Below are 26,390 nucleotides of genomic sequence, written 5' to 3' on the forward strand. Positions count from 1 at the left end.
AATTGCGAACTTGTGAGGAGAGGATGGATTTTGGGAGAAGTGGGGGCTGCTGCAGGCTGCAGCATGAGGAAGTCTGTGTCTGTGTGTGTGTGAAAGCATGCTCCGCTTTACGAGCGGCTGCAGGCTGAGAAGTGAGCTCTCCTTTTGGAGGAGACGTACAAATGGAGAAATATAGTTTGTTCTATCATTCTAAGCCCTGAATGAAGGCATAGAATCATAGAAGTTTTAAATTGGGTTAATTTACCATTTAATTTGCAGATTACTTTTGTAACACTGTATTTGACTTGGATTGTATGGAAATGGGATTCCTGCAATTTGCGAGCGTGAGATAAAATGATTGGGTTGTTTGTGACATGAATGTAAAACAAATCAATCATTTGTCCTTACTCTGTCTGTTGTGAAATCACTACTGATGATTGACAGCTTCAGAGGATGGGTTTTGTACAATGAAATTAGCGCCGCTGTATTTTTAGAATACAGTGGAAGGGGGTGTGTTCATTAGCCTACTGTCATTTGTATGTCAGTGATATTTTACACAGAAAGGATTGTATGCAGGAGAAACAAACCCGTTGTACAATCCTTTTAGAAAAGAAGAACTCTGAGTGCATATTAGCTATTCACACTGAAAATGTGTACATTTGTGATCAGTGTTGCTACCATTTAGGTTGTGAGTTCATCTGAAATGCACCAATTGAGTTTGGTTAGTGTAGGTTGAGGAGAAGTAATTTACACATTTGCAGTGATACACAAACCCACATGCAGATGATCTGAAGTGAGTGTTTAATGTTAGTGGGTTTTTGTGTATGTGTAGTTTACGCATGGGAATTTATCCCACAATTTTCTTAAGACTTCTATGAGTTTTCATAGAAGAGCGTGCATTTGCGTTGCAGCATGCAAACAGAAGATTAGGAATCTCCTGAAGACTATATGATTAATCTGGAGATAATTTTCTGACAATTTTATGACAATTTTCTGGCATTTCTTTTTGATTTGGGGAAAATAGAGCTCAACAACAGTTGAGAAGGCATTATTTGATAGAATGCCTCCTTTAAGTCCGACGTTTTGTGACTGTGAATTATTGTTTATACATACAATATATATATATATATAAGTTCACTGAAGACTACTGTTTACGTTGGAGGAGAGTTGCTGCACTGACAGTTTTTGTGTGGTGATACTTTAATAAGACCATAACCTACTTGGGTTGAAGTAAGAACGTTAATCAATGAGAAATTCTGTAGTCTAATCTACGGTGGGAGACAGAATTTTAAAGGTTTTGCCCCATCTAATCTAGTGATGGGAGGGGGGGATCTCTGAGGGACATAGATATCCGACCCTAGAGAATCATTAAGTCAGACTTGCCGACCTGCCAGGATGCAGAGGTCAAGAAGTGGGAGGGCCACTTATCTGGGGAGCCTGACTCTGGCAGCCTGACTCTTCCAGGGAGAAGTCAACAAGGAGGGGGCCTAATGACACAAAACCCCCACCCCTGTTGGCATGCAAAAAATGCTGTGAAGCAGACCAGTGCTTCCAAGGAAGTTGTTCCCCCTGGTGGCTAAGTTGAGCCATAGGGAGTTTCTATGGCTCAACAGGAGGGAGTAGGGGTACATATATGATACATCATGAGGATTAAATACTAAATACCCTTTAAAAACATTTTTAGTAGGAGTTTTCCGACATGTTGCAGATACAACATGAGAGGACCTATCCATTTGGAGTTATTCATATGGATTTCATTCTTGGAGTGAACTAATGGCCTGTTAAGTTAAGGCTCAAGAAAGCCATGGCCTGAATGACGGCCATTAGTCGAACTGTACATGAGAATCGTCTTCTTGTACGCTGCTGTTTTCTTCCTCTTCCCTCTCCTAAAGCAGGAACTGCTGAAACTGGGTGACCGGATCCTGAGTCGAGTGGTGAAACGTCATCACCCGTCAGGACGGGCCCTTTTGCTGTCCAAATCAGGACACCGACAGCACCGGCAGAAGTGCCAGTGCCAGGCTCGAGTAGTGCGGGAAGTCGAGCGGTACCACAACCTTTGCTCGCCGAAGTAATCAACTGATGCCTACTCGCCAGCCCAGCCTGAAGAATATGACTAGCCAAACTGACTTGCGACAACAAACTAGGAGAGGAGTCCGAGGAATGGAAGAGACTTTTTCATTACTGAGTCATGCTGACATAATGACTGAGATTACGATTCCGATTCCGACTATTACTGTCTTTGTACTGTTCTGTGTTTTCATTACCTGTATGTTTACGATGACACTGGAGTGTTTTATTTTGTTTACTGTTGAAGTTTCAAAATGATAAAAAAAGGAGGGAAATGTGGGATTAATCCAAGTTTTATCACTGTGAAACTGCCAAAATCAGAATTAGAAAACTGCCTGTTATTCTCATGACATGCATTGGTAGTTCAGTGGTAGAATTCTCGCCTGCCACGCAGGAGGTTAAAACTGCTGACTTCTCAGTCTGTCAATGAACCATTGTCAGATGGACACATCTGTCACAGATTTTCTGGGTTCAGGAGGAGGCCCAAATTGACCTTTGCCCTGAAACCGATCACATGCATAGATTCCTGAGAGATACTCAGGGGTTTTTGGACTGTCCTGGGACAACTGTTCTATTGTATTTGTAAAGTTAGCCTGCACACATCTGTTCAGAGTTCCTGTTTCAGCCCCAGAGGGCATATAACCTCAGCGACCTATGGTTTATAAAAACTTTAAGCTTCTGTTTACCTCTTTAACTGAAAATATCACATGTGTGACATTTTGACCCCGATGTCTGTTCCTCTGTATGTTTCCCGTTTTCTTCCATATGTCCATTGTATGTCTATTTTCTATTGGCTACCTAAATATGGTAATTTCCTGTGTCCCATTTTAAATAAAAAGCCCCTGCAGAGGATGAAACAGCAAGCATTTCGTCGAGAGCGAGAGGGCTGTTGCTCTGCAAGCTTCGACTGTGCTTCCCTTCTGCAGAAGGCCATTGAAAATCATTCCATAAGTCTCCGGTGTCTTTTTCTAAGTTAATTAATGTATGTTGATGACTTTTTAACCTAACAGTAACTAATGTTATTTATATAGTGTCTATTAGAATAACAAAATTTAATTTATATGTTTCGGTACCGTTCAGACCGAAAGAACATTGTTAGTTTGTTTTTAATTTTTTTAGTGTGTATTGACTTGCCGTTTTCGGCCTACTCGTCAACAGAATTGCACCCTTACTGAGAAGGATGTTTCCGTCAATGACCTTATGTTGCCGGTGCTGAGGAAGTTAAGACTATACTTTCAGGGATCATTTCTATAGTTCTTGATTTGAGAAATGTGTTTCTAAAGTGTTTGGTCTCGCTATCCACGATGATGAGTCATGATACCCCCGTTTGAGCGTGAAGCAGGCAAGAAACAATGATTTATTTCATATGTTTCTTGTCATTGATGACCGTTCTGTACTCGTCCTTGGAGTATCGAGGAAGGGGGTATGATCAGAGTGGTAGCTCATTACTGTTCAAAGAAATTAATATATTGACTCACACGTGATCATTGATATTGTCAGAAGCTTTTTGTTGTTGTGTAGCTGTGTAACTCTGTAGCTCTGTAGCTGTGTAACTCTGTAACTCTGTAGCTGTGTAGCTGTGTAACTCTGTAACTCTGTAGCTGTGTAGCTGTGTAGCTGTGTAACTCTGTAGCTCTGTAGCTGTGTAACTCTGTAACTCTGTAGCTCTGTAGCTGTGTAGCTGTGTAGCTGTGTAACTCTGTAACTCTGTAGCTGTGTAACTCTGTAACTCTGTAGCTGTGTAACTCTGTAACTCTGTAGCTGTGTAGCTGTGTAGCTGTGTAACTCTGTAGCTGTGTACCTCTGTAGCTGTGTAGCTGTGTACCTCTGTAGCTGTGTAGCTGTGTAGCTGTGTACCTCTGTAGCTCTGTACCTGTGTAGCTGTGTAGCTGTGTAGCTGTGTACCTCTGTAGCTGTGTACCTCTGTAGCTGTGTACCTCTGTAGCTGTGTAACTCTGTAGCTGTGTACCTCTGTAGCTGTGTAACTCTGTAGCTGTGTAGCTGTGTAACTCTGTAGCTGTGTAACTCTGTAGCTCTGTAGCTGTGTAACTCTGTAGCTGTGTAGCTGTGTAGCTGTGTAGCTGTGTAACTCTGTAGCTGTGTAACTCTGTACCTCTGTAGTTGTATAGCTGTGTACGTCTGTAGCTGTGTACCTTCACAAACACCACCAACAACGTACATCGTATATATGTAGACTATGTGCGTGGTTGCAATGTAAAAGCATATATCAGACTTTACTCCATAACTCTGAAGCCCTGTCCACTGTTACTGTACTGACAGTAACTCTACTATGTGATCATTGATATTGTCAGAAGCTTTTTGTTGTTGTGTAGCTGTTTAACTAAACTGGCTGTTTAGCTGTGTAACTCTGTAGCTCTGTAGCTGTGTACCTCTGTAGTTGTGTAACTCTGTAGCTGTGTAGCTGTGTAACTCTGTAGTTTTGTAACTCTGTAGCTGTGTACCTCTGTAGTTGTGTAACTCTGTACCTCTGTAGCTGTGTAGCTCTGTAGCTGTGTAGCTCTGTAGCTGTGTAACTCTGTACCTCTGTAGCTGTGTAACTCTGTAGCTGTGTAGCTGTGTAGCTCTGTAGCTGTCTAACTCTGTAGCTGTGTAACTCTGTACCTCTGTAGCTGTGTAACTCTGTAGCTGTGTAGCTGTGTAACTCTGTAGCTGTGTAACACTGTACCTCTGTAGCTGTGTACTTCTGTAGCTGTGTACCTCTGTAGCTGTGTAACTCTGTACCTCTGTACCTCTGTAGCTGTGTACCTCTGTACCTGTGTAGCTCTGTAACTCTGTAGCTGTAACTAATGTTATTTATATAGCGTCTAATAGAATAACAACATTTTATATATGTTTCGGTACCGTTCAGAACGAAAGAACATTGTTAGAGTTTGTTTTAAATTTTTTTAATGTTTATTAACTTGCCGTTTTGCGCCTACTCGTCAACAGAATTGCACCCTTACTGAGAAGGATGTTTCCGTCAATTACCTTCTGTTGCCGGCGCTGAGGAAGTTAAGACTATACTGTCAGGGATCATTTCTATAGTTCTTGACTTGAGAAATGTGTTTCTAAAGTGTTTGGTCACGCTATCCACGATGATGAGTCGTAATACCCCCTTTTGAGCGTGAAGTGGGCAAGAAATAATGATTCATTTCATATGTTTCTTGTCATTGATGACTGTTCTGTACTCCTACTTGGAGTATCGAGGAAGGGGTATGATCAGAGTGGTAGCTCATCACTGTTCAACTGTGTAACTGTGTAGCTGTGTAGTTGTGTAGCTGTGTAACTCTGTAACTGTGTAGCTGTGTAGCTGTGTAACTCTGTAGCTGTGTACCTGTGTAGCTGTGTACCTCTGTAGCTGTGTAGCTGTGTACCTCTGTAACTCTGTACCTCTGTAGTTGTATAGCTGTGTACCTCTGTAGCTGTGTGTTCTCTGGACCCAGACACCTTAGCTAATTATAGGCCAATTTCCAACCTTCCATTTGTATCTAAAATTCTGGAAAAGGCAGTTTCAAGCCAGTTATGTGACTATTTGTATAGAAATGATCCTTTTGAAGTCTTTCAGTCAGGGTTCAGAATGCATCATAGCACAGAGACAGCTGTGGTTCGAGTCACGAATGACCTCCTTATGGCCTCAGATAAGGGATTAGTGTCCATATTGGTTCTACTGGACCTCAGTGCTGCTTTTGACACTGTAGATCATGGCATTTTACTGCACAGGTTAGAGCATGTTGTTGGGATTAAAGGGACAGCTCTATGTTGGTTTAAATCATATCTATCTGACAGGTTCCAGTTTGTTCATGTACATGAGGTTTCTTCAGAACAGTCAAGGGTCTGTTATGGTGTTCCGCAGGGTTCAGTGCTAGGGCCAATCTTGTTCAGTTTATACATGCAGCCGTTGGGAAGTGTAATCCAGAATCACGGCATACACTTTCATTGCTATGCTGATGATACGCAGCTCTATTTGTCTATGAAGCCGGATGAAACAGAAACGTTGGTTAAACTTCAGGCATGTCTTAGGGACATCAAGGAAAGGATGTCCAGAAATGTCTTGCTTCTAAATTCAGATAAAACAGAGGTTATCATTCTTGGTCCAGAGCATCTTAGGAAGGGACTAGATGGTGTTGCGATGGCTTCTAGTGCAACTGTGAGAAACCTTGGTGTTGTTTTCGATCAGGATTTGTCGTTTAAACCATATGTTAATCAGGTTTGTAAAATAGCGTTTTTCCATCTCCGTAATATTGCAAAAATTAGGAAAATCCTCTCGCAGAGTGATGCAGAAAAACTAGTTCATGCGTTTGTATCTTCTAGACTGGATTACTGTAATGTGTTGTTAGCAGGATGTCCAAGTAATTTGCTGAATAGGCTCCAGCTGACCCAGAATGCAGCAGCACGAGTGCTGACAGGAATCAGCAGGAGAGACCACGTCTCTCCAGTGTTAGCGTCGCTCCATTGGCTACCTGTAAAATTCAGAATTCAATTTAAAATTTTATTACTTGCATATAAAGCCCAAAACGGCTTAGCTCCGCAGTATTTACAAGATTTTATAGTGCCCTATGTTCCTGGCAGAGCTCTCCGCTCCCAGGGTGCAGGTTTACTCGTAGTTCCTAGAGTATCTAAATGTAGATTTGGAGGGCGGGCATTCTGCTATCAGGCACCATAACTATGGAACCAACTTCCAATCGGGGTTTAGGAAGCTGACACCACCTCCACCTTTAAAACTAAACTTAAAACCTTTCTGTTTAGTAAAGCCTATAGTTAGTGTTTAGTAAACCTCTAGCTGGTGTTGGTAAATCTCTAGGTAGTGTAAACTCTAGTGTGTTAGAGTCAGTAGTCATAGTTGCAGCTATAGAACAAGACTATAATAGTTAGTCTCAAATATAGCTTCGCGGTAGATATGTTGCTATAGGCTTATGCTGCAGGGGGGCACCGACATGATCCGCTGGGCGGTGCTCTCACCATTCTTCTCCTCTCCTCTTCCCTGCCTCTCTTCTACATTACCATTTTTATTTATTATAAATATCTCCTAGCTATCATTTTTGTCCATCGTTCCTGTAGTTTCTTGTGCCGGCCCCCCTTTTTTCTCTTTTGTGCATGTTTGCAGGCTGGAGCCTCGGGAGCTGCGTTCTGGCGTGTGTTCCCGCCCCCATCCCCGGTCATCCCGTTGCTGCTTCCACCTGCCTACGTGGATGTCTGCTGTTGCTGCTTCCGCCTGCCTGCACCCCCCCTCTGGTCATCCCGCTGCTGCTTCCACATGACTGATGTGCGCTACTGACGGCACCCCCACCTCTGGTCATCCCGCTTTTGCTTCCACCTGCCTGCTGTGTGCTGCTGACGTCCTTGACTCCCCCGGTCTGGCCTTCGGCAGGAGGGTCCCCCCTTATGAGCCTGGTCCTGCTCAAGGTTTCTTCCCTCCTAAAGGGGAGTTTTTCCTTGCCACTGTTTGGCTTAAGGCTTTTCTCCCACTATGGGAGTTTTTACCTGCCATTGTTTATATAATAATTGCTCGGGGGTTTATGTTTATGTTTATGTTTATGTTTATGTTTATGTTCATGTTCTGGATCTCTGGAAAGCGTCTAAAGATAACATCTGTTGTATTAGACGCTATATAAATAAAATTGAATTGAACTGTGTACCTTCACAAACACCACCAACAACGTACACCGTATATGTAGACTATGCGTGTGGTTGCAATGTAAAAGCATATATCAGACTTTACTCCATAACTCTGAAGCCCTGTCCACTGTTACTGTACTGACACTGTAGATGTTTAGCTGTGTAACTCTGTAGCTCTGTAGCTGTGTACCTCTGTAGTTGTGTAAATATGTACCTCTGTAGCTGTGTAACTGTAGCTGTGTAGCTGTGTAACTCTGTAGCTGTGTAGCTGTGTAACTCTGTAGTTTTGTAACTCTGTAGCTGTGTACCTCTGTAGTTGTGTAACTCTGTACCTCTGTAGCTGTGTAGCTCTGTAGCTGTGTAACTCTGTAGCTGTGTAACTCTGTACCTCTGTAGCTGTGTAACTCTGTAGCTGTGTAGCTGTGTAGCTCTGTAGCTGTATAACTCTGTACCTCTGTAGCTGTGTAACTCTGTAGCTGTGTAGCTGTGTAGCTCTGTAGCTGTGTAACTCTGTAGCTGTGTAACTCTGTAGCTGTGTAGCTGTGTAACGCTGTACCTCTGTACCTCTGTAGCTGTGTACCTCTGTACCTGTGTAGCTGTGTAACTCTGTAGCTGTGTACCTCTGTAGCTGTGTAGCTGTGTAACTTTGTAGCTGTAACTAATGTTATTTATATAGCGTCTAATAGAATAACAAAATGTAATATATGTTTCGGTACCGTTCAGAACGAAAGAACATTGTTAGAGTTTGTTTTACATTTTTTTAGTGTTTATTAACTTGCCGTTTTGGGCCTACTCGTCAACAGAATTGCACCCTTACTGAGAAGGATGTTTCCGTCAATTACCTTCTGTTGCCGGTGCTGAGGAAGTTAAGACTATACTTTCAGGGATCATTTCTATAGTTCTTGACTTGAGAAATGTGTTTCTAAAGTGTTTGGTCTCGCTATCCACGATGATGAGTCGTAATACCCCCTTTTGAGCATGAAGCGGGCAAGAAAAAATGATTTATTTCATATGTTTCTTGTCATTGATGACTGTTCTGTACTCCTACTTGGAGTATCGAAGAAGGGGGTATGATCAGAGTGGTAGCTCATTACTGTTCAAAGAAATTAATATATTAAATCACATGTGATCATTGATATTGTCAGTTTTTTGTTATTGTGTAGCTGTGTAGCTGTGTAACTCTGTAGCTCTGTACCTCTTTACCTCTGTAGCTGTGTAGCTCTGTACCTCTTTAGCTGTGTAACTCTGTACCTCTGTAGCTGTGTAACTCTGTACCTCTGTAGCTGTGTAACTCTGTACCTCTGTAGCTGTGTAACTCTGTAGCTGTGTAGCTTTGTAACTCTGTAGCTGTGTAGCTGTGTAACTCTGTAGCTGTGTACCTCTGTAGCTGTGTAACTCTGTACCTCTGTAGCTGTGTAACTCTGTAGCTGTGTAGCTGTGTAGCTGTGTAGCTCTGTAGCTGTGTACCTCTGTAGTTGTGTAACTCTGTAGCTGTGTAGCTGTGTAGCTCTGTAGCTGTGTAACTCTGTAGCTGTGTAACTCTGTACCTCTGTAGCTGTGTAACTCTGTAGCTGTGTAGCTCTGTAGCTGTGTAACTCTGTAGCTGTGTAACTCTGTGCCTCTGTAGCTGTGTAACTCTGTAGTCTGTACCTCTGTAGCTGTGTAACTCTGTAGCTGTGTAGCTGTGTAGCTCTGTAGCTGTGTAACTCTGTAGCTGTGTAACTCTGTACCTCTGTAGCTGTGTAACTCTGTAGCTATGTAACACTGTAGCTGTGTACTTCTGTAGCTGTGTACCTCTGTAGCTGTGTAGCTGTGTAACTCTGTACCTCTGTACCTCTGTAGCTGTGTACCTCTGTACCTGTGTAGCTGTGTAACTCTGTAGCTGTAACTAATGTTATTTATATAGCGTCTAATAGAATAACAAAATGTAATATATGTTTCGGTACCGTTCAGAACGAAAGAACATTGTTAGAGTTTGTTTTAAATTTTTTTAATGTTTATTAACTTGCCGTTTTGGGCCTACTCGTCAACAGAATTGCACCCTTACTGAGAAGGATGTTTCCATCAATTACCTTCTGTTGCCGGTGCTGAGGAAGTTAAGACTATACTTTCAGGGATCATTTCTATAGTTCTTGACTTGAGAAATGTGTTTCTAAAGTGTTTGGTCTCGCTATCCACGATGATGAGTCGTAATACCCCCTTTTGAGCATGAAGCGGGCAAGAAAAAATGATTTATTTCATATGTTTCTTGTCATTGATGACTGTTCTGTACTCCTACTTGGAGTATCGAGGAAGGGGGTATGATCAGAGTGGTAGCTCATTACTGTTCAAAGAAATTAATATATTAAATCACATGTGATCATTGATATTGTGTAGCTGTGTAGCTGTGTAACTCTGTAGCTCTGTACCTCTTTACCTCTGTAGCTGTGTAGCTCTGTATCTCTTTAGCTGTGTAACTCTGTACCTCTGTAGCTGTGTAACTCTGTACCTCTGTAGCTGTGTAACTCTGTAGCTGTGTAGCTTTGTAACTCTGTAGCTGTGTAGCTGTGTAACTCTGTAGCTGTGTAGCTGTGTAACTCTGTAGCTGTGTAACTCTGTAGCTGTGTAACTCTGTACCTCTGTAGCTGTGTAACTCTGTAGCTGTGTAGCTCTGTAGCTGTGTACCTCTGTAGTTGTGTAACTCTGTACCTCTGTAGCTGTGTAGCTGTGTAGCTGTGTAGCTCTGTAGCTGTGTAACTCTGTACCTCTGTAGCTGTGTAACTCTGTAGCTGTGTAGCTGTGTAGCTCTGTAGCTGTGTAACTCTGTAGCTGTGTAACTCTGTGCCTCTGTAGCTGTGTAACTCTGTAGCTATGTAACACTGTAGCTGTGTACTTCTGTAGCTGTGTACCTCTGTAGCTGTGTAGCTGTGTAACTCTGTACCTCTGTACCTCTGTAGCTGTGTACCTCTGTACCTGTGTAGCTGTGTAACTCTGTAGCTGTAACTAATGTTATTTATATAGCGTCTAATAGAATAACAACATTTTATATATGGTTCGGTAACGTTCAGAACGAAAGAACATTGTTAGAGTTTGTTTTACATTTTTTTAGTGTTTATTAACTTGCCGTTTTGGGCCTACTCGTCAACAGAATTGCACCCTTACTGAGAAGGATGTTTCCGTCAATGACCTTCTGTTGCCGGCGCTGAGGAAGTTAAGACTATACTTTCAGGGATCATTTCTATAGTTCTTGACTTGAGAAATGTGTTTCTAAAGTGTTTGGTCTCGCTATCCACGATGATGAGTCGTAATACCCCCTTTTGAGCGTGAAGCGGGTAAGAAATAATGATTTATTTCATATGTTTCTTGTCATTGATGACTGTTCTGTACTCCTACTTGGAGTATCGAAGAAGGGGGTATGATCAGAGTGGTAGCTCATTACTGTTCAAAGAAATTAATATATTAAATCACATGTGATCATTGATATTGTCAGTTTTTTGTTATTGTGTAGCTGTGTAGCTGTGTAACTCTGTAGCTCTGTACCTCTTTACCTCTGTAGCTGTGTAGCTCTGTACCTCTTTAGCTGTGTAACTCTGTACCTCTGTAGCTGTGTAACTCTGTACCTCTGTAGCTGTGTAACTCTGTACCTCTGTAGCTGTGTAACTCTGTAGCTGTGTAGCTTTGTAACTCTGTAGCTGTGTAGCTGTGTAACTCTGTAGCTGTGTACCTCTGTAGCTGTGTAACTCTGTACCTCTGTAGCTGTGTAACTCTGTAGCTGTGTAGCTGTGTAGCTGTGTAGCTCTGTAGCTGTGTACCTCTGTAGTTGTGTAACTCTGTAGCTGTGTAGCTGTGTAGCTCTGTACCTCTGTAGCTCTGTAGCTGTGTAACTCTGTAGCTGTGTAGCTGTGTAACTCTGTACCTCTGTAGCTGTGTAACTCTGTAGCTGTGTAGCTCTGTAGCTGTGTAACTCTGTAGCTGTGTAACTCTGTGCCTCTGTAGCTGTGTAACTCTGTAGTCTGTACCTCTGTAGCTGTGTAACTCTGTAGCTGTGTAGCTGTGTAGCTCTGTAGCTGTGTAACTCTGTAGCTGTGTAACTCTGTACCTCTGTAGCTGTGTAACTCTGTAGCTATGTAACACTGTAGCTGTGTACTTCTGTAGCTGTGTACCTCTGTAGCTGTGTAGCTGTGTAACTCTGTACCTCTGTACCTCTGTAGCTGTGTACCTCTGTACCTGTGTAGCTGTGTAACTCTGTAGCTGTAACTAATGTTATTTATATAGCGTCTAATAGAATAACAAAATGTAATATATGTTTCGGTACCGTTCAGAACGAAAGAACATTGTTAGAGTTTGTTTTAAATTTTTTTAATGTTTATTAACTTGCCGTTTTGGGCCTACTCGTCAACAGAATTGCACCCTTACTGAGAAGGATGTTTCCGTCAATTACCTTCTGTTGCCGGTGCTGAGGAAGTTAAGACTATACTTTCAGGGATCATTTCTATAGTTCTTGACTTGAGAAATGTGTTTCTAAAGTGTTTGGTCTCGCTATCCACGATGATGAGTCGTAATACCCCCTTTTGAGCATGAAGCGGGCAAGAAAAAATGATTTATTTCATATGTTTCTTGTCATTGATGACTGTTCTGTACTCCTACTTGGAGTATCGAGGAAGGGGGTATGATCAGAGTGGTAGCTCATTACTGTTCAAAGAAATTAATATATTAAATCACATGTGATCATTGATATTGTGTAGCTGTGTAGCTGTGTAACTCTGTAGCTCTGTACCTCTTTACCTCTGTAGCTGTGTAGCTCTGTACCTCTTTAGCTGTGTAACTCTGTACCTCTGTAGCTGTGTAACTCTGTACCTCTGTAGCTGTGTAACTCTGTAGCTGTGTAGCTTTGTAACTCTGTAGCTTTGTAGCTGTGTAACTCTGTAGCTGTGTAGCTGTGTAACTCTGTAGCTGTGTAACTCTGTAGCTGTGTAACTCTGTACCTCTGTAGCTGTGTAACTCTGTAGCTGTGTAGCTCTGTAGCTGTGTACCTCTGTAGTTGTGTAACTCTGTACCTCTGTAGCTGTGTAGCTCTGTAGCTGTGTAGCTCTGTAGCTGTGTAACTCTGTACCTCTGTAGCTGTGTAACTCTGTAGCTGTGTAGCTGTGTAGCTCTGTAGCTGTGTAACTCTGTAGCTGTGTAACTCTGTGCCTCTGTAGCTGTGTAACTCTGTAGCTATGTAACACTGTAGCTGTGTACTTCTGTAGCTGTGTACCTCTGTAGCTGTGTAGCTGTGTAACTCTGTACCTCTGTACCTCTGTAGCTGTGTACCTCTGTACCTGTGTAGCTGTGTAACTCTGTAGCTGTAACTAATGTTATTTATATAGCGTCTAATAGAATAACAACATTTTATATATGGTTCGGTAACGTTCAGAACGAAAGAACATTGTTAGAGTTTGTTTTACATTTTTTTAGTGTTTATTAACTTGCCGTTTTGGGCCTACTCGTCAACAGAATTGCACCCTTACTGAGAAGGATGTTTCCGTCAATGACCTTCTGTTGCCGGCGCTGAGGAAGTTAAGACTATACTTTCAGGGATCATTTCTATAGTTCTTGACTTGAGAAATGTGTTTCTAAAGTGTTTGGTCTCGCTATCCACGATGATGAGTCGTAATACCCCCTTTTGAGCGTGAAGCGGGTAAGAAATAATGATTTCTTTCATATGTTTCTTGTCATTGATGACTGTTCTGTACTCCTACTTGGAGTATTGAGGAAGGGGGTATGATCAGAGTGGTAGCTCATTACTGTTCAAAGAAATGAATATATTATATCACATGTGATCATTGATATTGTCAGTTTTTTCTTATTTTGTAGCTGTGTACCTCTGTAGCTCTGTACCTCTTTACCTCTGCAGCTGTGTAGCTCTGTACCTCTTTATCTGTGTACCTCTGTAGCTCTGTAACTCTGTACCTCTGTAGCTGTGTAACTCTGTACCTCTGTAGCTGTGTAACTCTGTACCTCTGTAACTGTGTACCTCTGTAGCTGTGTAACTCTGTTGCAGTGTAACTCTGTAGCTCTGTAACTCTGTAACTCTGTACCTCTCTAGCTGTGTAACTCTGTACCTCTGTAACTGTGTACCTCTGTAGCTGTGTAACTGATTAACTCTCTACCTCTGTAGTTGTGTAACTCTGTAGCTGTGTAGCTTTGTAGCTGTGTAGCTTTGTAGCTGTGTAACTCTGTAGCTGTAACTAATGTTATTTATATAGTGTCTAATAGAATAACAACATTTAATGTATATGTTTCAGTACCGTTCAGACCGAAAGAACATTGTTAGTTTGAAGTTTAGTTTAATTTTTTTGTGTGTATTAACTTGCTGTTTTGGGCCTACTCGTCAACAGAATTGCACCCTTACTGAGAAGGATGTTTCCGTCAATGACCTTCTGTTGCCGGTGCTGAGGAAGTTAAGACTATGGCCCAATCCCAAACTCCACCCTAAACCCTCAAACCCTGAGCCCTCACAGGCTTTCAGTGACGTCAGCGTCACGTGATCAAGTGTGAGAGGGTGTGAGGGCTCCAAATGGTATAAATAGGAATGGGACACACTTAGCAGAAGCCGGAAACAAGTCAGATAAAAACGTCTGTTTTTTTGGGTTTTTTTTTCAATAAACTTTATTTAAAATTTCAATTTACAAAATTCCTAGTCAGATCAAAATGTTACCTACCGGTATTGGCCGGGTTTCCCAGATCCAACCTCTCTTAAGGATTTAAGAGAGGTTCAAAGAAGGTTTGAACTAAGAGAGAATCCTAAGATACGGGTGTTTCCCAGATGACTTCTTAACACCGTCCTTTAGTTTCGCTCTTTCAGACGCTCTTTGGAGCAGCTGTACGGTTCTGAAACCAAATGAATCGATGCCAGGCAAATCGATCACCGATCACTATCAGCGCATTTTCACACGCAGCACTGCTGCCTAACGCACTAATTCACTGCTGCCTGTGCGTTATAATAAAAAATTAAGATGATAAATATAATTCAATGACCCCTTTTCATCCAAACGGTGTGTTACTCCGTTATTTCTGGCTACAGTGAGGCTTTTTTTCCCCACACACGGAGACCGGGAGTAAACGGGGTGGGCGTGTGTGTGCGTTCAAAAACATGAGCCAAGAGAAGGCGAGTTTCGCAAATCGCAACGTGGAAATACAGCAAACCCTGGTTTTTCGCAGGGGTTATGTTCCAAAAAGAACCCGTGATAAGTGAAATTCTTTTTACAATTATAGAGGGCTTCAGATTGCAGAGATCATCCCCGCCTCGCACGTATTCCTCCTCTTCTGAATGATGCTGCATCCCGACTCGCGCTGTATACAGCGCGAGTCGGCAGGTGGGTTTTTTCAAGAGAAGAAAATAGTTATGGGTCGTTGTCTTCGCTCTTTTTTCTTCTGGGCAAAAAGATTCTTTAATATAAACCGACACCATTGATTATATTTGAGACTGTATGAACGATTCATCAAAGGATCTCGTTCTTCAGCTGCTGCTTCCCTGTCATCACATAGGGGCTCGGGCTCGGGCACGGCGCAGGTGTCCCGGCTGCCTGACAGCCCGGTCCGACAGCACGTCCAGGGGACTGAAGTGCTGACGCACGAATGCGTTCATATAAACAGTTCTGCTTCGCGCACGGTGACGCGGTTGATTTGCAGCGAGAACATGCTGTATAGCAGCCAAATTATCAAATAAATGATATTCATGATGATCATTTTATTTGTGCGCATAAAGCATATACAGGAACACACTTGTTATTCCTTATTTTTCTTTTTTTCCCCCTTTGCTGTCACCAATAAATGCTAAACAATATAAATCTAAAGTATAAAATAAATCAAAATTTGTGCGGGGTGCATTGTTTTAATATCTCATTGCTTGGTGTGATATTGATTTGCCTGACGCGGCTGGATCTGTGAGTCTTTGTTCACTAAGAAGGTTGGAAAGACTGGGTCAGCAGCATCTTTCATTTCCTTCTTAATGAAAGAGATACTTAAGCTAAGAGCAACTCTGGGAAACGCGATTTTCTTTCACAGGCTCCTTAAGAAGGTTTGAAAGAAGTCTTTCGCTGTTAAGAACTACTTAACTGATCTGGGAAACCCGGCCATTATAAGTTTGGGAATGATCATCCGGATGTTTGAAAACAAAGTGGTAGCCTATATAAAGGAGCATAAAATTCAACAAAGAACACAATTTAAACATGCGCACAGTACAATATGTATTTCCTTGTTAACATTGGCCGGGTTTCCCAGATCAGTTAAGTAGTTCTTAACAGCGAAAGACTTCTTTCAATCCTTCTTAAGGAGCCTGTGAAAGAAAATCGCGTTTCCCAGAGTCGCTCTTAGCTTAAGTATCTCTTTCATTAAGAAGGAAATGAAAGATGCTGCTGACCCAGTCTTTCCAACCATCTTAGTGAACAAAGACTCACAGATCCAGCCGCTTCAGGCAAATCAATATCACACCAAGCAATGAGATATTAAAACAATGCACCCCGCACAAATTTTGATCTATTTTATACTTTAGATTTATATTGTTTAGCATTTATTGGTGACAGCAAAGGGGGGAAAAAAAGAAAAATAAGGAATAACAAGTGTGTTCCTGTATATGCTTTATGCATTACGCACAAATAAAACGATCATCATGAATATCATTTATTTGATAATTTGGCTGCTATACAGCATGTTCTCGCTGCAAATCAACCGCGTCACCGTGCGCGAAGCAGAACTGTTTATATGAACGCATTGGTGCGTCAGCACTTCAATCCCCTGGACGTGTGTCGGACCGGGCTGTCCAGGCAGCCGGGACACCGATCCTGCCCGAGCCCGAGCCCGAGCACCTACATGTGTGATGACAGGGAAGCAGCAGCTGAACGGGATCCTTTGATGAATCGTTCATTACAGTCTCAAATATAATCAATGGTGTCGGTTTATATTAAAGAATCTTTTTGCCCAGAAGAAAAAAGAGTGAAGACAACGACCCATAACTATTTTCTTCTCTTGAAAAAACCCACATGCACCGCGGGCTTTAGGATAAAAAGACGCTGCAGCGCGAGTCGGGATGCAGCGTCTCAGAAGAAGAGCAGTGGAATACGTGCGAGGCGGTGCTGATCTCCGCAATTAGAAGCTCTCTATAATTGTAAAATGAATTTCACTTATCACGGGTTCTTTTTGGAACATAACCCCTGCGAAAAACCAGGGATTGCTGTAATTCCACGTTGCGATTTGCGAAACTCGCCTTCTCTTGGCTCATGTTTTTGAACGCACACACACGCCCACCACGTTTCCTCCCGGTCTCTGCGTGTGGGGAAAAAAAGCCTCACTGTAGCCAGAAATAACGGAGTAACGCACCGTTTGGATGAAAAAGGGTCATTGAATTATATTTATCATCTTAATTTTTCATTATAACGGACAGGCAGCAGTGAATTAGTGCGTTAGGTAGCAGCGCTGCGTGTGAAAATGCTCTGATAGTGATCGGTGATCGATTTGCCTGGCATCGATTGATTTGGTTTCAGAACCGGACAGCTGCTCCAAAGAGCGTCTGAAAGAGCGAAACTAAAGGACGGTGTTAAGAAGTCATCTGGGAAACACCCGTATCTTAGGATTCTCTCTTAAGTGAAACCTTCTTTGAACCTCTCTTAAGTCCTTAAGAGAGGTCGGATCTGGGAAACCCGGCCATTGTCTTTCTTTCAATCTACCCATACCAGCGCATCCAGTATGCCAGGATCAATCGCCGAGTAATTTCTTTTTTGTAAGCGCGTGTAAACTGAGTTATATATTCCAGCTGTGTTATGACCATCTAATATTACTTTCCATTTTTCAGCATGATGTCATTTCATTTTTGTAAGAGAGCGTATAAATTGATGGTAACCTGAGCTAAATATTACAGTTATTTTATTACTATTTACTGCAACGTTTTTGTTCAACTTGCTGAAATTGTTTAAATTTTGTGGTCATAAATAAATTAATAACCAAATTACTGCCTGACTTGTTTGTGTTGGATCTAAAACTATCTTGCTAGTATTTACATGTATGCATTTCTGTTAACAAAGGAAATCTTAATTCAAACACTGTACTCAGATTAAAGAAAAGCAAGTCTTGTTTATTCAACACCAGCAGGTCAACTGAGGATTTGTCTAATACAGTGCTTCTCAACCCTGGTCCTCGTGGGCCCCTGTCCTGCATGTTTTAGATGTTTCCCTGCACCAACACACCTGATTCTAATTAAAGGTCCTCATTAGCTTGTCACCAAGGTCTGCACAACTCTGTTGATGACACAGGTACTTTTATCACGGTGTGCTGAAGCAGGGTAGCATCTAAAACATGCAGGACAGGGGCCCACGAGGAACAGGATTGAAAAACACTGGTCTAATATAAAATGAAAACAAATGAAATTGAACCTCAAATTATGAATGAAAAAATGATGAAGAAAACAACATTTTGTCCTCCATCTTCCCACAAATGTCAATTAACTTAGATAACTGGTCATTCCTCTTCCTTTCCCTCTCCTCCTCCTTTTCATCCAGCTCCCTCAGCCTCTTTTCCTGTCTTTAGTGTTGAAGAAAGTCCAAAACGTCATTTGTCCTTTTTTTGGATTTCTTTCCTCCGTTTGAATGAATAAATGAGTGAATGAAAAACTTTATTTCGAACATGCTCAAAAAAAAGAAAAGAGAGAGAAAAAAAAAAAAAAAAAAAAAAAATATATATATATATATATATAGGCTATATATATATATATTTTTAATTTGTATATATATATATATATATATATATATATATATATATATATATATATTTAAACCAAAGAACAATAGTTAAATAATATGTTTGTTGGTCGCTCCCTGTTTGTAAAGGAAATAATAGGGCCGTTGAAAAATCATCACGGGACAACAGTTTCTGAATTTAAATCACCAGTGGGCTATGTATTTATACTTACAGGTGAACTTTCTTCTCGCAGTCGCACATGTTCCTTTTCCTCCGCCCCCTGTTTTGTTTACATTCTCCCTGGTAACCTCCTTTCATGTCACAACGCAATGAACTGTGGGTAATTCCCTTTCCCAGAGTGTGCTGGGATGCTGACTTGCGGGAAGGGGGCAGTGAGGGCTGAAAATGGCTGCCGGGAGTCCTCGCGCACTTAACCACTTGAGGAATGGGACAGCCTTAAGCCCTTACGCAAGGTGCGGGAGCGCGCACGTAAGTCTACGAGTCTGCGAGGGTGGAGATTGGGATTGGGCCTATACTTTCAGGGATCATTTCTATAGTTCTTGACTTGAGAAATGTGTTTCTAAAGTGTTTGGTCTCGCTATCCACGATGATGAGTCATGATACCCCCGTTTGAGCGTGAAGCGGGCAAGAAACAATGATTTATTTCATACTTTTCTTGTCATTGATGACCGTTCTGTACTCCTCCTTGGAGTATCGAGGAAGGGGGTATGATCAGAGTGGTAGCTCATTACTGTTCAAAGAAATGAATATATCAAATCACATGTGATCATTGATATTGTCAGTTTTTTGTTATTGTGTAGCTGTGTACCTCTGTAGCTCTGTACCTCTTTAGCTGTGTAGCTCTGTACCTCTTTATCTGTGTACCTCTGTAGCTCTGTAACTCTGTACCTCTGTAGCTGTGTAACTCTGTACCTCTGTAGCTGTGTAACTCTGTACCTCCGTAGCTGTGTAACTCTGTACCTCTGTAACTGTGTAACTCTGTACCTCTGTAACTGTGTACCTCTGTAGCTGTGTAACTCTTTAGCAGTGTAACTCTGTAGCTCTGTAACTGTGTAACTCTGTACCTCTCTAGCTGTGTAACTCTGTACCTCTGTAACTGTGTACCTCTGTAGCTGTGTAGCTTTGTAGCTGTGTAACTCTGTAGCTGTAACTAATGTTATTTATATAGCGTCTAATAGAATAACAAAATTTAATATACGGTTCGGTAACGTTCAGAACGAAAGAACATTGTTAGAGTTTGTTTTAAATTTTTTTAGTGTTTATTAACTTGCCGTTTTGGGCCTACTCGTCAACAGAATTGCACCTTTACTGAGAAGGATGTTTCTGTCAATGACCTTCTGTTGCCGGCGCTGAGGAAGTTAAGACTATACTTTCAGGGATCATTTCTATAGTTCTTGACTTGAGAAATGTGTTTCTAAAGTGTTTGGTCTCGCTATCCACGATGATGAGTCATAATACCCCCTTTTGAGCGTGAAGCGGGCAAGAAATAATGATTTATTTCATATGTATCTTGTCATTGATGACTGTTCTGTACTCCTCCTTGGAGTATCGAGGAAGGGGGTATGATCAGAGTGGTAGCTCATTACTGTTCAAAGAAATGAATATATCAAATCACATGTGATCATTGATATTGTCAGTTTTTTGTTATTGTATAGCTCTGTAGCTCTGTACCTCTTTAGCTGTGTAGCTCTGTACCTCTTTATCTGTGTACCTCTGTAGCTCTGTAACTCTGTACCTCTGTAGCTGTGTAACTCTGTACCTCTGTAGCTGTGTAACTCTGTACCTCCGTAGCTGTGTAACTCTGTACCTCTGTAACTGTGTAACTCTGTACCTCTTTAACTGTGTACCTCTGCAGCTGTGTAACTCTGTAGCTCTGTAACTGTGTAACTCTGTACCTCTCTAGCTGTGTAACTCTGTACCTCTGTAACTGTGTACCTCTGTAGCTGTGTAGCTTTGTAGCTGTGTAACTCTGTAGCTGTAACTAATGTTTTTTATATAGTGTCTAATAGAATAGCAAAATTTAATGTATATGTTTCGGTACCGTTCAGACCGAAAGAACATTGTTAGTTTGAAGTTTAGTTAAATTTTTTAGTGTGTATTAACTTGCCGTTTTGGGCCTACTCGTCAACAGAATTGCACCCTTACTGAGAAGGATGTTTCCGTCAATGACCTTCTGTTGCCGGTGCTGAGGAAGTTAAGACTATACTTTCAGGGATCATTTCTATAGTTCTTGACTTGAGAAATGTGTTTCTAAAGTGTTTGGTCTTGCTATCCACGATGATGAGTCGTAATACCCCCTTTTGAGCGTGAAGCGGGCAAGAAATAATGATTTCTTTCATATGTTTCTTGTCATTGATGACTGTTCTGTACGTTCTGTACTCCTACTTGGAGTATTGAGGAAGGGGGTATGATCAGAGTGGTAGCTCATTACTGTTCAAAGAAATTAATATATTAAATCATATGTGATCATTGATATTGTCAGTTTTTTCTTATTGTGTAGCTGTGTACCTCTGTAGCTCTGTACCTCTTTACCTCTGTAGCTGTGTAGCTCTGTACCTCTTTATCTGTGTACCTCTGTAGCTCTGTAACTCTGTACCTCTGTAGCTGTGTACCTCTGTACCTCTGTAGCTGTGTAGCTCTGTACCTCTTTATCTGTGTACCTCTGTAGCTCTGTAACTCTATACCTCTGTAGCTGTGTAACTCTGTACCTCTGTAGCTGTGTAACTCTGTACCTCCGTAGCTGTGTAACTCTGTACCTCTGTAACTGTGTAACTCTGTACCTCTGTAACTATGTACCTCTGTAGCTGTGTAACTCTTTAGCAGTGTAACTCTGTAGCTCTGTAACTGTGTAACTCTGTACCTCTCTAGCTGTGTAACTCTGTACCTCTGTAACTGTGTACCTCTGTAGCTGTGTAGCTTTGTAGCTGTGTAACTCTGTAGCTGTAACTAATGTTATTTATATAGTGTCTAATAGAATAACAAAATTTAATGTATATGTTTCGGTACCGTTCAGACCGAAAGAACATTGTTAGTTTGAAGTTTAGTTAAATTTTTTAGTGTGTATTAACTTGCCGTTTTGGGCCTACTCGTCAACAGAATTGCACCCTTACTGAGAAGGATGTTTCCGTCAATGACCTTCTGTTGCCGGTGCTGAGGAAGTTAAGACTATACTTTCAGGGATCATTTCTATAGTTCTTGACTTGAGAATTGTGTTTCTAAAGTGTTTGTTCTCGCTATCCACGATGATGAGTCGTAATACCCCCTTTTGAGCGTGAAGTGGGCAAGAAAAAATGATTTATTTCATACTTTTCTTGTTATTGATGACCGTTCTGTACTTGTCCTTGGAGTATCGAGGAAGGGGGTATGATCAGAGTGGTAGCTCATTACTGTTCAAAGAAATTAATATATTGAATCACATGTGATCATTGATATTGTCAGAAGCTTTTTGTTGTTGTGTAGCTGTATACCTGTGTAGCTGTGTAACTCTGTAGCTGTGTACCTCTGTACCTCTGTAGTTGTGTAACTCTGTACCTCTGTAGCTGTGTAGCTCTGTAGCTGTGTAACTCTGTAGCTGTGTAACTCTGTACCTCTGTAGCTGTGTAACTCTGTAGCTGTGTAGCTGTGTAGCTCTGTAGCTGTGTAACTCTGTAGCTGTGTAACTCTGTACCTCTGTAGCTGTGTAACTCTGTAGCTATGTACCTGTGTAGCTGTGTAACTCTGTAGCTGTAACTAATGTTATTTATATAGCGTCTAATAGAATAACAAAATTTTATATACGGTTCGGTAACGTTCAGAACGAAAGAACATTGTTAGAGTTTGTTTTAAATTTTTTTAGTGTTTATTAACTTGCCGTTTTGGGCCTACTCGTCAACAGAATTGCACCTTTACTGAGAAGGATGTTTCCGTCAATGACCTTCTGTTGCCGGCGCTGAGGAAGTTAAGACTATACTTTCAGGGATCATTTCTATAGTTCTTGACTTGAGAAATGTGTTTCTAAAGTGTTTGGTCTCGCTATCCACGATGATGAGTCGTAATACCCCCTTTTGAGTGTGAAACGGGCAAGAAATAATGATTTATTTCATATGTTTCTTGTCATTGATGACTGTTCTGTACTCCTACTTGGAGTATCGAGGAAGGGGGTATGATCAGAGTGGTAGCTCATTACTGTTCAAAGAAATTAATATATTAAATCACATGTGATCATTGATATTGTCAGTTTTTTGTTATTGTGTAGCTGTGTAACTCTGTACCTCTGTACCTCTGTAGCTGTGTAACTCTGTAGCTGTGTAACTCTGTACCTCTGTAGCTGTGTAACTCTGTAGCTGTGTAGCTGTGTAACTCTGTAGCTGTGTAGCTGTGTAGCTCTGTAGCTGTGTACCTCTGTAGTTGTGTAACTCTGTACCTCTGTAGCTGTGTAGCTCTGTAGCTGTGTAACTCTGTAGCTGTGTAACTCTGTACCTCTGTAACTGTGTACCTCTGTAGCTGTGTAACTCTGTAGCAGTGTAACTCTGTAGCTGTGTAGCTGTGTAACTCTGTACCTCTGGTACCTCTGTAGCTGTGTACCTCTGTACCTGTGTAGCTGTGTAACTCTGTAGCTGTGTAACTCTGTACCTCTGTAGCTGTGTAACTCTGTAGCTGTGTAGCTGTGTAGCTCTGTAGCTGTGTAACTCTGTAGCTGTGTAACTCTGTACCTCTGTAGCTGTGTAACTCTGTAGCTGTGTAGCTGTGTAGCTCTGTAGCTGTGTAACTCTGTAGCTGTGTAACTCTGTACCTCTGTAGCTGTGTAACTCTGTAGCTATGTACCTGTGTAGCTGTGTAACTCTGTAGCTGTAACTAATGTTATTTATATAGCGTCTAATAGAATAACAAAATTTTATATACGGTTCGGTAACGTTCAGAACGAAAGAACATTGTTAGAGTTTGTTTTAAATTTTTTTAGTGTTTATTAACTTGCCGTTTTGGGCCTACTCGTCAACAGAATTGCACCTTTACTGAGAAGGATGTTTCCGTCAATGACCTTCTGTTGCCGGCGCTGAGGAAGTTAAGACTATACTTTCAGGGATCATTTCTATAGTTCTTGACTTGAGAAATGTGTTTCTAAAGTGTTTGGTCTCGCTATCCACGATGATGAGTCATAATACCCCCTTTTGAGCGTGAAGCGGGCAAGAAATAATGATTTATTTCATATGTATCTTGTCATTGATGACTGTTCTGTACTCCTCCTTGGAGTATCGAGGAAGGGGGTATGATCAGAGTGGTAGCTCATTACTGTTCAAAGAAATGAATATATCAAATCACATGTGATCATTGATATTGTCAGTTTTTTGTTATTGTGTAGCTGTGTACCTCTGTAGCTCTGTACCTCTTTAGCTGTGTAGCTCTGTACCTCTTTATCTGTGTACCTCTGTACCTCTGTAGCTGTGTAACTCTGTACCTCTGTAGCTGTGTAACTCTGTAGCTGTGTAACTCTGTACCTCTGTAGCTGTGTAGCTGTGTAACTCTGTAGCTGTGTAACTCTGTAGCTGTGTGCTGTGTAACTCTGTAGCTGTGTAACACTGTACCTCTGTAGCTGTGTACTTCTGTAGCTGTGTAGCTGTGTAACTCTGTACCTCTGTAGCTGTGTAACTCTGTAGCTGTGTAGGTCTGTAGCTGTGTAACTCTGTAGCTGTGTAACTCTGTACCTCTGTAGCTGTGTAACTCTGTACCTCTGTAGCTGTGTAACTCTGTAGCTGTGTAACTCTGTACCTCTGTAGCTGTGTAACTCTGTAGCTGTGTAACTCTGTAGCTCTGTACCTCTTTATCTGTGTACCTCTGTAGCTCTGTAACTCTGTACCTATGTAGATGTGTAACTCTTTACCTCTGTAGCTGTGTAACTCGTTACCTTTGTAGCTGTGTAACTCTGTACCTCTGTAACTGTGTAACTCTGTACCTCTGTAACTGTGTACCTCTGTACCTCTGTAACTCTGTAGCTGTGTAACTCTGTACCTCTGTAGCTGTGTAACTCTGTAGCTGTGTAGCTGTGTAACTCTGTAGCTGTGTAGCTGTGTAACTCTGTAGTTTTGTAACTCTGTAGCTGTGTACCTCTGTAGTTGTGTAACTCTGTACCTCTGTAGCTGTGTAGCTCTGTAGCTGTGTAACTCTGTAGCTGTGTAACTCTGTACCTCTGTAGCTGTGTAACTCTGTAGCTGTGTAGCTGTGTAGCTCTGTAGCTGTGTAACTCTGTAGCTGTGTAATTCTGTACCTCTGTAGCTATGTAACACTGTACCTCTGTAGCTGTGTACTTCTGTAGCTGTGTACCTATGTAACTGTGTAGCTGTGTAACTCTGTACCTCTGTACCTCTGTAGCTGTGTACCTCTGTACCTGTGTAGCTGTGTAACTCTGTAGCTGTAACTAATGTTATTGATATAGCGTCTAATAGAATAACAACATTTAATATATGGTTCGGTACCGTTCAGAACGAAAGAACATTGTTAGAGTTTGTTTTACATTTTTTTAGTGTTTATTAACTTGCCGTTTTGGGCCTACTCGTCAACAGAATTGCACCCTTACTGAGAAGGATGTTTCCGTCAATGACCTTATGTTGCCGGTGCTGAGGAAGTTAAGACTATACTTTCAGGCATCATTTCTATAGTTCTTGACTTGAGAAATGTGTTTCTAAAGTGTTTGGTCTCGCTATCCACGATGATGAGTCGTAATACCCCCTTTTGAGCTTGAAGCGGGCAAGAAATAATGATTTATTTCATATGTTTCTTGTCATTGATAACTGTTCCGTACTCCTACTTGGAGTATTGAGGAAGGGGGTATGATCAGAGTGGTAGCTCATTACTGTTCAAAGAAATGAATATATTAAATCACATGTGATCATTGATATTGTCAGTTTTTTGTTATTGTGTAGCTGTGTAGCTCTGTACCTCTTTACCTCTGTAGCTGTGTAGCTCTGTAACTCTTTATCTGTGTACCTCTGTAACTCTGTACCTCTGTAGCTGTGTAACTCTGTACCTCTGTAGCTGTGTAACTCTGTACCTCTGTAGCTGTGTAACTCTGTACCTCCGTAGCTGTGTAACTCTGTACCTCTGTAACTGTGTACCTCTGTACCTCTGTAACTGTGTAACTCTGTACCTCTGTAACTGTGTACCTCTGTAGCTGTGTAACTCTGTAGCTGTGTAACTCTGTAGCTGTGTAACTCTGGTGTACCTCTGTAGCTGTGTAACTCTGTAGCTGTGTAACTCTGTAGCTGTGTGCTGTGTAACTCTGTAGCTGTGTAACACTGTACCTCTGTAGCTGTGTACTTCTGTAGCTGTGTACCTCTGTAGCTGTGTAGCTGTGTAACTCTGTACCTCTGTAGCTGTGTAACTCTGTACCTCTGTAGCTGTGTAACTCTGTAGCTGTGTAGCTGTGTAGGTCTGTAGCTGTGTAACTCTGTAGCTGTGTAACTCTGTACCTCTGTAGCTGTGTAACTCTGTACCTCTGTAGCTGTGTAACTCTGTAGCTGTGTAACTCTGTACCTCTGTAGCTGTGTAACTCTGTAGCTGTGTAGCTGTGTAACTCTGTAGTTTTGTAACTCTGTAGCTGTGTACCTCTGTATTTGTGTAACTCTGTACCTCTGTAGCTGTGTAACTCTGTAGCTGTGTAGCTGTGTAACTCTGTAGCTGTGTAGCTGTGTAACTCTGTAGTTTTGTAACTCTGTAGCTGTGTACCTCTGTAGTTGTGTAACTCTGTACCTCTGTAGCTGTGTAGCTCTGTAGCTGTGTAACTCTGTAGCTGTGTAACTCTGTACCTCTGTAGCTGTGTAACTCTGTAGCTGTGTAGCTGTGTAGCTCTGTAGCTGTGTAAGTCTGTAGCTGTGTAACTCTGTACCTCTGTAGCTATGTAACACTGTACCTCTGTAGCTGTGTACTTCTGTAGCTGTGTACCTCTGTAGCTGTGTAGCTGTGTAACTCTGTACCTCTGTAGCTGTGTACCTCTGTACCTGTGTAGCTGTGTAACTCTGTACCTCTGTAACTGTGTAACTCTG

The 26,390-nt window shown here is 41.6% G+C and overlaps 14 non-coding genes across 14 annotated transcripts; all 14 read left to right on the top strand.

Moving 5' to 3' along the window:
- Positions 1 to 3,269: 3,269 nt before the first annotated feature.
- Positions 3,270 to 3,485, top strand: LOC133464250 (small nucleolar RNA U3). Its single transcript, XR_009784465.1, has one exon. It is a non-coding gene; the product is annotated as a small nucleolar RNA U3 (small nucleolar RNA).
- A 1,575-nt stretch (positions 3,486 to 5,060) lies between these two features.
- On the top strand, positions 5,061 to 5,275 carry LOC133464259 (small nucleolar RNA U3). Its single transcript, XR_009784473.1, has one exon. It is a non-coding gene; the product is annotated as a small nucleolar RNA U3 (small nucleolar RNA).
- Positions 5,276 to 8,530: 3,255 nt separating this feature from the next.
- On the top strand, positions 8,531 to 8,746 carry LOC133464218 (small nucleolar RNA U3). Its single transcript, XR_009784434.1, has one exon. It is a non-coding gene; the product is annotated as a small nucleolar RNA U3 (small nucleolar RNA).
- A 1,014-nt stretch (positions 8,747 to 9,760) lies between these two features.
- LOC133464215 (small nucleolar RNA U3) lies at positions 9,761 to 9,976 on the top strand. The gene has a single exon (XR_009784431.1). It is a non-coding gene; the product is annotated as a small nucleolar RNA U3 (small nucleolar RNA).
- An 878-nt stretch (positions 9,977 to 10,854) lies between these two features.
- On the top strand, positions 10,855 to 11,070 carry LOC133464223 (small nucleolar RNA U3). Its single transcript, XR_009784439.1, has one exon. It is a non-coding gene; the product is annotated as a small nucleolar RNA U3 (small nucleolar RNA).
- Positions 11,071 to 12,108: 1,038 nt separating this feature from the next.
- Positions 12,109 to 12,324, top strand: LOC133464216 (small nucleolar RNA U3). The gene has a single exon (XR_009784432.1). It is a non-coding gene; the product is annotated as a small nucleolar RNA U3 (small nucleolar RNA).
- Positions 12,325 to 13,202: 878 nt separating this feature from the next.
- Positions 13,203 to 13,418, top strand: LOC133464217 (small nucleolar RNA U3). The gene has a single exon (XR_009784433.1). It is a non-coding gene; the product is annotated as a small nucleolar RNA U3 (small nucleolar RNA).
- Positions 13,419 to 18,880: 5,462 nt separating this feature from the next.
- LOC133464191 (small nucleolar RNA U3) lies at positions 18,881 to 19,096 on the top strand. Its single transcript, XR_009784412.1, has one exon. It is a non-coding gene; the product is annotated as a small nucleolar RNA U3 (small nucleolar RNA).
- Positions 19,097 to 19,735: 639 nt separating this feature from the next.
- On the top strand, positions 19,736 to 19,951 carry LOC133464228 (small nucleolar RNA U3). The gene has a single exon (XR_009784444.1). It is a non-coding gene; the product is annotated as a small nucleolar RNA U3 (small nucleolar RNA).
- A 620-nt stretch (positions 19,952 to 20,571) lies between these two features.
- Positions 20,572 to 20,796, top strand: LOC133464247 (small nucleolar RNA U3). Its single transcript, XR_009784462.1, has one exon. It is a non-coding gene; the product is annotated as a small nucleolar RNA U3 (small nucleolar RNA).
- A 740-nt stretch (positions 20,797 to 21,536) lies between these two features.
- On the top strand, positions 21,537 to 21,752 carry LOC133464241 (small nucleolar RNA U3). The gene has a single exon (XR_009784456.1). It is a non-coding gene; the product is annotated as a small nucleolar RNA U3 (small nucleolar RNA).
- Positions 21,753 to 22,314: 562 nt separating this feature from the next.
- On the top strand, positions 22,315 to 22,530 carry LOC133464235 (small nucleolar RNA U3). The gene has a single exon (XR_009784451.1). It is a non-coding gene; the product is annotated as a small nucleolar RNA U3 (small nucleolar RNA).
- Positions 22,531 to 23,418: 888 nt separating this feature from the next.
- On the top strand, positions 23,419 to 23,634 carry LOC133464229 (small nucleolar RNA U3). The gene has a single exon (XR_009784445.1). It is a non-coding gene; the product is annotated as a small nucleolar RNA U3 (small nucleolar RNA).
- A 1,342-nt stretch (positions 23,635 to 24,976) lies between these two features.
- On the top strand, positions 24,977 to 25,192 carry LOC133464189 (small nucleolar RNA U3). The gene has a single exon (XR_009784410.1). It is a non-coding gene; the product is annotated as a small nucleolar RNA U3 (small nucleolar RNA).
- Positions 25,193 to 26,390: the final 1,198 nt, after the last annotated feature.

The sequence above is a fragment of the Cololabis saira genome, chromosome 17 (assembly GCF_033807715.1).
Source record: "Cololabis saira isolate AMF1-May2022 chromosome 17, fColSai1.1, whole genome shotgun sequence".
NCBI lineage: Eukaryota > Metazoa > Chordata > Actinopteri > Beloniformes > Belonidae > Cololabis > Cololabis saira.